General features: G+C 37.4%; 1 long non-coding RNA gene across 1 annotated transcript; it reads left to right on the plus strand.

The window, feature by feature from the left end:
* The first annotated feature begins 3,255 nt into the window (after window positions 1-3,255).
* Window positions 3,256-9,134, plus strand: LOC122901757. The gene is made up of 3 exons (XR_006383671.1): window positions 3,256-3,464; window positions 5,653-5,688; window positions 8,871-9,134. It is a non-coding gene; the product is annotated as an uncharacterized LOC122901757 (long non-coding RNA).
* Window positions 9,135-10,197: the final 1,063 nt, after the last annotated feature.

The following is a 10,197-nucleotide window of genomic DNA, read 5'->3' on the forward strand; positions in this document are numbered from 1 at the left end:
TATATTGTAGTGATTAAACACACAGACTCTGTGGCCAGAATGTCTGGGTTCAAATACTCTCTTATTTTGAGTTTCTCCAGAAACAGACTCTAAGATAAGAATATGAGTGAAAATAGTTTATTTGGGAGATAATCCCAGTAATCACTAGCAAGGATGGAGGAATTTTACTGAATGCCTGAAACAGATTCGTACAGATTCAAGGTATATTTATGCTTGCCGTTTGTCAAGGACCAACATTGGCTGCCTCATGGAAAGCCCCAAGAAATATGTGTTTAAAACTTATTATTCCTATTTAAATTTCCTTAGAGAATTTATGGGGGCTAAGCACTCCTGAACTCTTTAATTTAAAGATTTACTGCTTTGTCAGAGAAACTAATTAAATCTTATTTGAAGTGTCAGTAACAGAGCAGCATCAGACTGGATTTTCTATTCTATTATGGGAACGAGAATATAAAAGTGTGTTTTAAACTCAATTTTCTAGCATTATGTACCATTTATGCCAGACTCCTGTGAATCAGCATCATAGTAACTATGGAATTCACCAAAACAAAACACTCAAGAATTTCGGTAAGCCTACTTAACTTTTGATTAAGGTAAAATTATACTCTTAAGCTAGAATAACACGAGAAGGAAATGACAACTTACTAACAAAGAGACTCATATTTAGGGAAACCAATTCTTCAGAGGTCTATAGATTTGCTTATTTCTCCCTCTAGTAACATTCCTGATCTCCATACCTTTTTATTCTCCCCAAACAGAACATTGGGCTTGCTCTGAATCTCTTATTTAAAGATCTCAATCACTTTTTACTTATTATTGGAGTCTTTTTATTAAGAAAATTGTCTCACGAATTTCTCTTTGAAAAAAAGAATCCCGTTTTGTATTTTTTTTTTTCATTTTTGCTGTTTCTCATTTAGGTATTCTTCCCTTTGTCTAAGGATATCTTAACACAACATATATATGCATATAAAAAATTAAGAAAATAATAATCTTTATAAATATTTTATCAGTGTTTAGGCTGAAAGGAAATGAACCATAATCTTCCACATTAAGATGTTGACAGTTTTAATAAGACATGTTTTGTTTTTAGCTTCTGTTTTTCTCCATACCTAAATGACTTATATTTTTCTTCTATGCTTAGTTTTTATTATGGACAAAGCAGAGTTGGAAAAACCTGTAGGCTTTCTTTCATTGGTTAACTTTTTTTTTTTTTTTTTAAGTTTTAGATGTCTTCCTGGCCTATAAAACTTTTTAAAGTAGGTGGTAGTATAGAGTTCCCTATAAACTTAATCCATATATACTAGGACAGTGTTTTTATTTCTTGAAATTTCCTAGCCATTTCATCCTTGTTCAGTGTCAGTTTAATAAAACATATTGCTATAGATAATATGAATGAAAAATATTTTTTCTTAAGCATAGAATACTCAGGATATTAGGGAGGAAACATTAATGAAATTGAGCATTAACCTGTGCTTTTATAAAGAAAGCATAAAATAAGTAAAGTTTTTGAAAAATAAGTTTGAATTATATGACTGATTTATAGTTGTTAAGAACTGTTTCAAATGTTTTTATTTTTATTTATTTTTTAAAAAATATTTATTTATTTTAGAGAGAAAGAAAGAGAGAGAAAACAAGCAGGGAGAGGGGCAGATGTAGAGAAAATCCTCAAGAGAATCCCCATTGAGCGTGGAGCCCAACGCAGGGCACAATCCCAGATCTTTGAGATCATGACCTGACCCAAAGTCAAAAGGCAACTGCTTAACTGACTGAGCCACCCAGGTGCCCCTTAAATGTGTTTAAAAGTTTTAAATAGTCTTTTTGTGTACATATGTAATTATATAAATAATGTTATTTAGTAATAATTGAATTCTACCTCTTTGCTCCCTTCATTTAAATTTTAAAAATTCTTCTGAACTATAAACACCCAAATTCTCTGAAAACAAATTTATAAATTTTAACTTTTCTTTGAATGCCTTCTGGGTCTTTCAACTCCATTTTGAAAATTAAACATTTATTTGTTCCTATGTACTAAGCTCCAGGAATGCCTCAGTAAACAGCATGCTTTCTGGCCATAGAGACAGGACAGTATTCAAATAATGCCACAGAAAAGCTCCTAAGAGACAACCATGTTAAGTACTGTATAGGAAAGCTGCCTAACGCTATGAGAACATACACTAAGGAGACTGACCTAGTCTGTTGAATTAAGGGAGGGCTTCCTTGAGGAAGAGACATTTGAACTGAGATCTGAGGTATGTGTAGGAGTCAAACAAATGTGGTTTTGGCTGCAATCTGAGGTCTGTAACCTAAGAGTCAATATGCAAAATTCTGTATTCAGATTACACAGTTAAAGTAGATAGTGCATCATAATTAGTGAGCCCCACCCCTCTGGTTTCATCACAGTTATGCTCCCTCGACTACACTACTGTCTGTGTTACTCTGTTAGTAATAAAACAGGTGATAATGCTAGCTCAGTTTCTGAGATGTTCCTCTAAAAATAAAATGAATAAGATATGGCTAGTGTTCTTTTTTAACATGATAGAGTTCTGGGCAAATACCATTTATTACCTCTATGTGGTCTCCATGTTACTTCTTTTCATAAAGCAAGAGAACAAAAGGATCTGGTACCTTAGAGGAAACAGATATTTGTCATCTACAACTAAAATTTCTAAGTGTTTTTATCCAGTTGCTTATTAACAAATAAGTTTTAGTAAGTGGTTCTCTGATACAGCTTTCTCCTAGACAGAATAAAGTAAAATGGACCTTATTCTTCCCTAAAAGAATGACTATAACAAAGATGTACAATCAACATAGACAACACAACACCAAGAGGGTAGGTAAATTCCTTTATTTATTCACTCAGTTTTTAGCTCTAAAGATACTAGGCAAAACAAGACAGTAAGAAGTGGTCACTGCCCTCACAGTGCTAATAATCTGGTTTTAATCAAATGTTGTGAATACATGCAAGATATATGTTTAATTTCTAGGACATGCACTAGAAATAACATGGGCTAAGCAGTACTACCTGTTATGGAAGTTGCAAGGCCAATGACACCAGTCAAGATTTATGCGTAGATCTCAAAGCCATTGACGAGTTGTGGAAGATACCTAAGATGATTATATTACTTCATCCCCCTCCTTGGCAAATGCCCCTCTGGGATTGTCTAGCTTCCAAGCTGAGAGGGAAGATAGCTAGCAGACGCTTGCTCACCTCATCTCTACTCAGCAAAAAGGAAAGAGAATCTCCCCAGGAAAAGGCTAGACTCCTCAGGACATTTGGTGGCAGATGATTGGCCTGGATCAATGTGCTGGTGGATCTACACACCCAATGGACTCTGAGCAGGCTTTGTAGGAGGCAGAAGAGCAAAGCATGCATCCTCAACAACTCAACTTAGAGCCCGTCCTGCCTATCCTAAAAATGCCCAGGAAACATCAGCTCATTGCTGGTAGGTCATCCACTTACTGAGGTGAGTCCTGAAGAACCTCTGGGACTTACTTAGGAGAGTCCTACTGACTTTGAAGCCCATTGCCTCTAGCAGAAATAATATCGTGTAGGCTCAAGTTCCGTGAGGAAGTTGGAGGCAAAATGTGTATTTGTGACACTGCTGTCCTCTCTTTCTGCACCATCTCCTACTTCCCCTGCCCTCCTAGATGCCCACGGGCCTGGCCTGCACTGTGACGTCGTGTTCCTCCGAAGGGTCCCTCTAAAGCTTGTCTTTCCTGGACATACTCCGAAGCTGACCAAATCTCATCTTTTAACAATTGTTACTACCCTGTATCCTATTACTTAAGGACCTGTTTTTGTTTTTCTTTGTTTTGTTTTTGTTCTTGTTCTTGTTCTGCTGGACGGAAGATAATAATCTGAAAAATCCATTTCTGATAAATTGTTATTGGTGATAATAAATTTAGGGCAATGTCCAGCATATAAATGCTTCCTGGGTGTACAAAACCATCTGGTAATCTCTCTAGGTTATATATATGATACATATATATGAGACATATATATATGATACATACATATCATGTATATCTTGTATGTATATTCTAACAGGGGCTCCTTGGAGACAGTTTTTAAACTCTAGAGAACAGCACTAAAATTAAAAAGTTCTAGAACTATAGGAGATTACATTTTGGGGTGTATTCTCCATTTATTAACTTTGTACCCTCATATAATTTCTGCTTATTGTTTGACAAGCTTTATCCTATGAGCTGGATCTGACATTATGTGAATATACATTGAGTCCAGGGTACACTGTTGAAAATTCAAGGCTTGTCAGAGAGGTTGACTATTTCTGGGCACTGGTACAAGCCCCAGAAAAAAAGATTAGTTACTTGTTTTCATTGGTGATGGCATGAATTAAACAGTATATCCTCAGATTAAAATTTGTCATCTATTCAACACAGAGTTCTTACTGAAGGCCTTAAAAGAAGTATAATCTAGTAAGTATAAAAATTGGGGAATGTTGACAGCTGCCAAGCTCATGTAGCATTTACATGTTTTAAATGATGTGAGCAAACATGTCAGTCTGTTTGTACGACCTACCCTTGCCCTCTTCCTGAGAACCTGTTCCCATTGCTTCCAGCGAACGGGAGGCAAGTCATTTGACCTCACGCTTCTGGCAGCAGCTGATTGGAATAGGGATGAAAGAGACAGCTAGAGAAAGAGAGGTAGAGAGAAAGAGGGAGAAAAGAGTAAAATCAGAAGGTATCCAGACAGAAGCCAGTGACCTTGTGGTTCCAATGAGGGAGAAAAAAGGAAGAAAAGAAAAAAGAAAGCACACATCTTAATTCCACGGAGCTTTTAGATTTCTTCTTCCAGTTCTGTTGTCAGCCCAAATTTACTCTGTATCTTAATTCTATGAGATAATCTGTGTAACAGAAGAGACTAATTTCCATAGCAGTGCAATCCAATAAAAATAGAAAGTAAGCCATGTATGTAATTTAAAATTTTCTAGTGACTATGGTAAAAGAATAAAAAGGAACTGGCGAAATTGATTTTAACAATATAGTCTATTTAATCCAACATATCCCTGGTATTGTCATTTCAATATTTACTCAATATAAAATTATCAATGGGATATTTGCATCCTTCTTTTCATACTAAATAATATCAAAATCTGGTGTGCATTTTATACTTATAATGCAGCTCAATGAATGAACCACACCCCAGGTGCTCAGTAGCTTCAAGTGGCAGGTGGCCACCATATTGGATAGTGCAGGGATAGAAAAATTATTGGCAAGCAGCTCTGCTATCGGAGACTTCATTTCCTGGCTACCCACGTCAAGGAAGAGCCAGGTAACTAAGTATTGGAAGTAGAATTTACTCATGTCACTTTTAAACCAAGGTGGTTAAGAAGCAAATACAACTTCTCCATTCCTTCTGCCCTTTTACCAGCTGGAGGCAAATGGAACTTATTAAAGATGGTACAAGAAGGAAGAAGCTTTGGTCTTTAAATCATCACTTTGAAGAGATCCTGCCATCAATTGTAAATAGTTGTTTTGGATGTTGAATAAGCAAAGCATAAACATGTTTGTTCATTTGAATTGCTTCACATTTTGGGTTTTTTTTTTTTTTTGTTTAGCCATTTGTTGAGCCTATCTAATTTACCCACATTTTCCTGTACTTGTGTTAAATGGTTTTTCTATTTCTTGCAGCAAGTGACACCCTAACTCATGTATGTAAATATCCAGGTAAGCAAACCTTTGGAGATGAGTGATTAGTCTGTGTATATTTTACCCAGGACAGTTTGTCTGCAGATTTTATCAGGAAAAGTAAAGCACTGAAAACAAATGAGAGGAGGGCATGGATAAGTTGTAAAACTCTCAGAAGAAAACATAGGACAAAAGCTTCATAATGTTGGATTTGACAATGATTTCTTGGATGTAACACCAAAGGCACAGGCAATAGAAGAAAAAGTAGACAAATCTGACTTCATAAAAATGAAAACTTTTGTGCCCCAATAGGCAGTATAAACAGAATCAAAAGGTAACCCACAGACTGGGAGAGTATATTTGCAAGGTATATATCTGATGAGGGATTAATATTCAGAATATATAAAGAACACCTAAAACTCAACAACATAACCAAACAACCTAATTCAAAAATGGGCTTAAATAGACATTTCTCTAAAGAAGGTATTCGAATGGCCAATAAACACATGGAAAGATGCTCAATGTCACTAATCATGAGGTAAATGCAGATCAAAGCTACAGTAAGATACCCCTTCTTACCAAAAAGATGGCTATTATAAACAAACAAACAAACAAACAGAAAATAACAAGGGTTAGTGAGGATGTGGAGAAACTGCAATTTTTGTGCACTGTTGGTGGGAATGTAAAATAAGAGCCTTGTGGAAAACAATATGGCAGTTCCTTAAAAAAAATTTTAAAAATGCAATTATCGTATGATTCAGGAATTCCACTTCTGTGTATATACCCCTAAAGAATTGAGAGCAGGGTCTTGAAGAGATGTCTGTAAAGCCATGTTGACTGCAGCATTCTTCACAGTAGCTAAAATGTAGAAGCAACCCAAGTGTCTATTGACAGATGACTGGATAAATAAAATTTTGTATATTGTGCAGTCTTAAATAAGGAAAGAATAGTTAGATAAGGCGTAATTATTTTTTTTCCTCGTACAAACATAGTTATGACAAAGTAAAAGGCTCCAAAGGAAGTGCAGTAGGTAATGTGATAACCATGCAAGAAATATATCTGTATGTTTCTAGAGGAAAATTCTAAAGTACTGAGTTGTTCAGTAGCTTGCTCAAGGTCATTTGCCCAGTACTAAAAGTAAGGTTTCTCAGCTTCAACATTATTCACGTTTTGGATTGGGTGATTCCTTGTTGTGGGAGGCTATCCTGTGTGTGGCAGAATGTTTACCAGTATTTCTGGGCTCCACCCATTAGATGCTAGTGGAACCCCTCTCCTATCAGGTTGTGATAACCGACATTGTCAAACGTGCCCAGTTGGAAACCACTGCTTTAAAACCACAAGGTTACTAAGATTAAGGAGGTCTGGCAAATCTCCTGCTTTAGAACTGTGGTTTCAGAAAATGACTGGTCATGGCAAGATAAGATCAATTCTGTAGGCTCTCATATACCCAATTATCAAAACAAGAACAAAGATAAAAGTTTGGTCACATAAACAAGTTCAAGTCTGACCGCTTTCACTCCCATCAGAGCAGTGCTAGGCGATTGAATGAGAGCAGTTCTTCAGATACTAAAACACTATCTACACTAGGACTTTGGTGGGGTTAAGCCTCCAGGAGGAGGTGCAGTGACTAGAAAAGCTGTGAGAACAGACAAGTGGGCAGGTCTTGACAAGGTAGCATAGTAAAGCAAGAATTGTTCCAGTTGGGACAACTTAGGAAAGTATCACGGAAGAGACCTCTGATTGAGGGTGGTTGGTTGGTTTGTTTTAAGGTTTATTTATTTATTTATTTTAGAGAGAGCACGAGTGGGAAGGACAGAGGGAGAGGGTAAGAGACTCTCAAGCAGCTTTTGTGCTGAGCACTGAGCCCGATACTGGGCTCGATCTCTTGACCCTGAGTTCATCACTTGAACCCAAACCAAGAGTCGGATGCTTAACTGACATCATCACCCAGGCACCCCAAGGAAGTCTTTTTAAAGACAAAACTCAATGTTTGTAAGGGACAGAAATCCACTCAAATTAGTTCCAGTTGAAAGGGAGGTTTGTTTTTCAGAAACAGAGCACACACATCGATGAGATAGAGTGAGGAACAGAGCTGCACCCAGGAGCTGCCAAGGACTACTGCTCCTTTTTCTTTCAGTGGTGGCATAATTCTTCTGTGCATAACTTCACAGGCATGATCTCTTCCATTTGAAAACCAAATTTCTTTGCTTATTCCTGGTCTCTAATCCTCCATAACTTTGGCACATGGCTTTATGTTGACATCGTACTGACTCAAGAATATACCCTAGATGGGCTTTTATATAACATTCTGTGTTGAACTGACTGCTAATTCCAGATTCCCAGGAAAAACATCTGATTGGTTCAGTTTGGGTCAGCTATTTACTCTGCACAATTTATGCAATGAGAGTAAGGATGGGAACACATGATAAAATCACTGTCACCTACATCTACTCTTTTAGCAGCCCTAGCATTGTGTGTGGGGTGTATCCTGGCAATTCTCACGAAAGGGAGGTTGGGAAGACATATTTCTGAGACATACATACCACAGTCTTAAAGTGTGCATAGAATATGGAAAAAATTTACTACTGGCAGAGGAGGTTATAGTACATTTTCTAGATTAATTAAGCTCTGAGGTTTGGGGATCACTGTATTGTCTGGATTCAAAACCAAGATTCATGTAGGGAACAACTAGGTAATGAGGATGGAAGTATCAGGTGGTAACAGACTGTCAAAGGTATTAAGCATTTGGCTGAAGCATCTAGATTTTTCAGAGTGTCCATTACATCTGAAGACACATCATGGAGAGAAGTTTTCATGCTTCTCTAGACATTATTTTTCGTTCTTGGGTAAATTCTTAACTCCAGAGTCAAGGAGCAGGGTAATTAGATCTTTCAGTGTGTGGAGAGAGAAATCAAGCCATGGCATGAAACAATCTAGGTATAAGGCAACTGGAATACGCGTTTGCTTAGGAAGCTCTTGAGAAAGATAGATTATCTGATACCCCAGCTCTTTTAAAATAAAGTTAGATTACTGGAAACAATTTGATTAAGTCAAGCCAAGAAACCAAGAGCCATTTTATTACAACTACAGACAACGACTCATGTTTGTCAAGGTTCTTCTACGGGCTGACATTGTGTTAAGCATTTGTGTGAAGGTAGGAGGGGAAGTGAGTGAAAGTTTTATTCACCATCTAGTAAACATGTATTGCCTTTCTTTTTCAGGGCCTAGAATCACCAAATCCTAGAGTTGCAGGGACTTCAAAATGCATGCCAGAGATTGTCTCCTGTGTTACCCCTGTGTTGTCAGAGGCAACCCGGTAACACCCAGCTGGAACCCGCCTGAGTCTAGCCCCTCACCGAGCTCATGTTATACAGCCCTCTCACTATGAGGCCCGGACAGGCAGGCCCATGCACCAAAGGACGTTGGCTTAGATGCTAATATTTTAGGGCTTAGAGTCCACAAAAGAACATCAAAAGTGTTTTGTAAGCTACATGTCTCTACAGAGAATAAAAATCCATTCTAGGATTTAAGAAGCCTCCTTCTTACTTCAGATTTAATGCTAATGGTAAACTGAAAGAAATTTCTAGTGACAGATAATTGGTGATAATGGTGATTACTGGCTTTTATATAGTCTTTCACCCAAACAGATGGTAAAGAGCTTAAAAAATGAATGTTCTTAAGGCATAATTTCTCCTCCTCCTTAAATAAAAGTTCCTCTAGGGTCAGTAATAGTTTGTATTTAATACACTGCATTATGTTACCCATACTAAATGACCATTTCTGGGCAATTCAGTTCATCTGTTAATTTGCTTAGCAATTAGCTTTGAATGGCTTTCTACCCTGAGTACATCACAAATGTATGAATGCATGTATGCCTTGTTTATTTTTCTTAGTCATTTATTTAACTTTTCTAAACCTCTGTAGTTACCATTAGAGATGACTTCTAGGTCACAATAAGCTCTGGTCACTTAGCAGCCTTTCTCAATGACCCACAAACTCCCTGCCTCCACGAAGGAAGCTAGTCTCTCGTGATATACAGGGAAAGAGTCACCTTTGAGATCTATAGGATGCATTTTCTGGGTGTCTTGTTTCTTCTTTTATGTAGAATGTTAAAGACATGACATTCAGAAGACATCAATGTCCAAATAAAATGTACCATATATTAAATTATAAAAGAGAGCACGGAGATTCTTCCCCAACTTCTCCCTTTGCTTCCCCTGCCTCCTCCCTTGGGAAGGATATTCAGGCCTTGCGTTACTCACTGTCTCGTTCATGTGGGATGCTCCATGATATGATCTAGATAAAAGGGAGAATGCTTTCTGAGCCTCATTAGACTAGGATATTTATTTGCAAGATATAAAGTCAAAGTTATGTTAATGAGAAGAATATGAATTTTTATTCTAGACCACCAGTCCAACTTTCAGAATGAAACAAGCCTTTGTGTTGGTGGATGCATTTGGTTTTGCTTTTCCACAGAGAAGGCGTAGGTGAGGGGTTGCAGTGAAGAAGGCTCCCACTTTCCTTCTCTTCTGCCCCTCCTCAACCCCC

The sequence above is a fragment of the Neovison vison genome, chromosome 3 (genome assembly GCF_020171115.1).
Source record: "Neovison vison isolate M4711 chromosome 3, ASM_NN_V1, whole genome shotgun sequence".
In the NCBI taxonomy this organism is placed as follows: domain Eukaryota; kingdom Metazoa; phylum Chordata; class Mammalia; order Carnivora; family Mustelidae; genus Neogale; species Neogale vison.